Source organism: Andrographis paniculata, unplaced genomic scaffold, assembly GCF_009805555.1.
Source record: "Andrographis paniculata isolate CXL003 unplaced genomic scaffold, ASM980555v1 Contig119END, whole genome shotgun sequence".
Taxonomy (NCBI): domain Eukaryota; kingdom Viridiplantae; phylum Streptophyta; class Magnoliopsida; order Lamiales; family Acanthaceae; genus Andrographis; species Andrographis paniculata.
Genome location: NW_026137390.1, coordinates 23,659 through 27,406, shown reverse-complemented (window position 1 = coordinate 27,406; position 3,748 = coordinate 23,659). Strand labels below are relative to the sequence as shown.

The window sequence follows — 3,748 nt, the reverse complement described above, 5'->3', positions numbered from 1 at the left end:
TCAAAGGAAAAATGCAGCAGGTGTTTGATATGAGTGACTTGGGGATGTTGACATACTACTTGGGAGTAGAAGTGGGGCAAAGTGAGAATGGCATCGAAATAAGTCAAGCCGGGTATGCAAATGGGATTCTACAAGCAGCTGGAACGTGGGACTGTAACCCAACAAAGTGGCAGATGGATGCAAATTTTAGCCTATCGATGGATGAGGAAGGCACACCTGTAAATGCAACAAATTATCGCCAACTCATTGGTCGTCTTCGATACTTGACTTATACAAGACCAGACCTTGCTTACTCTGTTGGGGTCGCTAGTCGCTATATGAGCAGTCCAAAAGCCATCTGAAGGCAGTGAAAATGAACTTCAATACTTGAAAGGTACAGTGCAATATGGTTTGACATACACAAGAGGAGGCAATGGAAACAGACTGCATTCCAGAAAACGCAAAAACAGAGTTTGCTACTGTTCTATTCTTCTTCCTTGCTATTTGCCTCGTGTTTTTGGTGTGAATCTTAATTCCAATCTAGGTGACTGCCAACACGCCGAGCAGCAGTGGTAGTAGAGATGATCATTACGAAGACAGACATATATAAATGCTTCATCTGCAGGTACATTTGAAAAGACATGTTATTCAAACACTTTTTTACATTTAAAATGAAATGCAAATAAATAAAACAAAATGCTGAGAAAGTTTGCAGATGTATTTGTTTTTGCAGGGGTAACTCTTTTTCCACAAATATCTTCAACGACCAGACAATAATGATACGCCAGCAGGTATATATGATTTTATTCATTTCAGATTTAATAAAGATTGATTTGTTTAGATTTATTTAGCTTTAATGGAACGTGTGCTGGTATTTCAGAAATCATTTGACAATTAGCCGATAGTTGATAATTATTAGCGGATTCGATTAGTTAGTTTGACTAGTTAATTCGATTATCTGATTTGACCAGCTAATTCGATTAACGTTTTTACTGAAGTGTTTGATAAAAGAGCGGTTTGATATTAGGTGTTTATAGGCAAAATGATAATTAAGAACATTTTTTATTTCATTATTAAAATATTTAGTAATGTTCTTCATTATATAGGATTTTCTAGAATTTTTATTATTACTTATTGAAAATTTTATTTAAATATTTTGTAAAAATATTATATATATTTTTTATTAAATTAATTTTTAATTAGATTTTTTATTATTTATAATTTAAATAAATCTATTCTTTTATATTTATCTGTAATTAAAAAATTTATGTGACAAACAATAAATAAGTATATATAAATAAATTAATAATAAAATTTCAATTATATTAAATTTATAAAAGAAAATTTAAAAGTTAACCAAAAATATATATCAACAAAATTAATAAATACTACAATGATTAATATATTACTATGTGTAAATGAATGATTTATTTGAAGGTCAAACAAAAATTAATTTTTTGGGACCAATAAGCTATTTCAACAAGCTAATTTACCAAATACTGAAATTAGTATTTTTTATGTTCAATAAATTAAAACTCTCGACAATGTTATTTCTCAAACACCTCTTTAATGTCTTTAAAAATTAAATGAAAGCTTAATATATGGAATCTATTAATATACAGTGGATTGTATAATTTTTTTATGTAAAAAAAAAATAATAGGTTCTTTTTGCACTCTTATGTCATAGTTACTCAATCAAATTTAATTCAATTCATTTTTATAGATGAAAATTATCCTGTATATAATTTTGTTTTTTATTTTATAAACCGTTGTTGAGTTTTGGCCGACCCTGACCCACATCTGGTGCATACCCGGACCCGTGACCCAATTTTCCCCTGCTATTCATTCATATATATTAGGGTTGCCCATCATTCCGAGATTTGCGCAGCCGCTTGTAATCTCTCTCTGAATAGAGTTTTCTCTTCTCCGTTTGCCTGAAATTTTCGAGAGGCAATTATTCAGTGAATATTTGTGGAGAGACTAGTGAGTTTGTTAGGTGTGATTTTCTCTATTTTTGAGTTGTTTCACTAGGGATCAGGATTCTTTGGATAGAATAGAGGGTCTCTGGTGCCTTTGGACCGAGTTCGATCGTCCCTGTTTTTGCCTCCTTTTGTTAATAAGGGTTAGCGTTATAAATTTGAGCCACAGGTCAGAATTTTTTGTCTGTGTTTGTTTACTGTTTTGTGTATTAAAATTTTCTACAAAATAAAATATGTATTTGGTTTTTTCTTTCAAGTGTTATTCACAGTATCCAAAAACTTGCAACCAACATGAAGCTTAATTTTTTAAAATATTCATTATAAATATAAGTTCTTGATAATATAAAATTGATGCGAATAGATTCATTCTATTTTCAATTTATTTTTAAAATCCAAACATTGCACTGCCATGATGACAATGGCTTTGTTTTTTTTGCAGTGTGAAAGAGAATTGCAGGTCGGATGTTTGACAGAGAAAATGATGGATGATTTAAAGGTTTGCTTCATAAAAACTGATTGTTTTTAGTTTACTAGCAACTTACTGATTCTTTTTAATGGTTTCATACAAACTGCAGTCATTGCCCGAGGATGAATGGTTCTGTGGTGAACAATGCAACATGATGCATTCACCTCTTCAGAAGTTTTCCGCCGACGGAAATTTGAAGCTTCCCAAAACTGTTGTGAAGATTTTGAAAAAGAAAGTTAAGGGAAAAGCTTCAACGCTGCACATTAATAAATGCAATGGAAAGGTGGTGATGGATCTCTATCCTAACTGGGTATTGTATCAATTTCATGTCAACAAAAGACAATAGTAAACATATAAAGCAACAAGTTGGGGAGCCTTCTTTAATATAGTAATTATGAATGATTAATTTAATAAATAAAAATAAATGAAAGTTCTTATATAATAATTTGTTTAAAGTGTATAATATAGCTATTGATAATAATGAATAATGAATTGGTGATCATGCTACAAATACAGTGTAGCCCTTCTCATATCATCTTCTCTTAATAAAATGGGAAAGTTTGCTCGGCGCTGCCGATAATTCGCTAGAGTCATCCTGCAATCACTCCAGCTGAGTTGAGAAGTGACCTATTTGAATTGGTTTTGACTTGAGAGCATGAAGCCATCCAGCTGGGTTGTTGGCTCCAATGGCATTACTTTTTCACAAAGTTTGTTTATGTTTGTGCTTAGTTCTATGAATTTTTCGAGCTTGATTTTCTCAATGCTTCTTGAATTGAATCTTCGTTCTTAACTCATTTTAGTTGCATTTATGTGAATCTGGATTTTAACTATTGATATGTTTTGTGGGCCAAACTATGGTTTTCTCCACACTCATTTTCCACAAATTGACACTATGTTTCAATTTTTTTCATCCTAACTATTTTTGCAGTTCTTTTTTTAAATAACATCTCAGTTTCTATCACTATCATAAATAAAAAAATATATTTAGGTACATTTAATAAATTAATACAAATTGCCTTGATAAAAAGAAACAACTAAGCATTTTTGTTTATACATTAATTTATTTACCTTCTGCAACTAGCCCCTAATTACTGCTGCCAAATTACTAACACAAAATGCATTCATCCTCCTAACCCTCCAAACTTACACAACAAAAAAGAAAAACCTACCATTCAACTTGGAGTGCAGAAGTGCAGTATCACAGAAGTATAAACAAAATAGCACACTCAAAGAAGACCCCCATACCAGCTCCACGTTCATATCTGTTCATCGGTTTTCATAGTAAAAGAAATTAGGATATTATAACCTATTGAATTCCTTCTTG

The 3,748-nt window shown here is 31.3% G+C and overlaps 1 long non-coding RNA gene across 1 annotated transcript; it reads left to right on the top strand.

The window, feature by feature from the left end:
* The first annotated feature begins 1,872 nt into the window (after positions 1 to 1,872).
* Positions 1,873 to 3,123, top strand: LOC127247380 (uncharacterized). Its single transcript, XR_007837884.1, has 3 exons — positions 1,873 to 2,127; positions 2,398 to 2,454; positions 2,534 to 3,123. It is a non-coding gene; the product is annotated as an uncharacterized LOC127247380 (long non-coding RNA).
* The last annotated feature ends 625 nt before the right edge of the window (positions 3,124 to 3,748 follow it).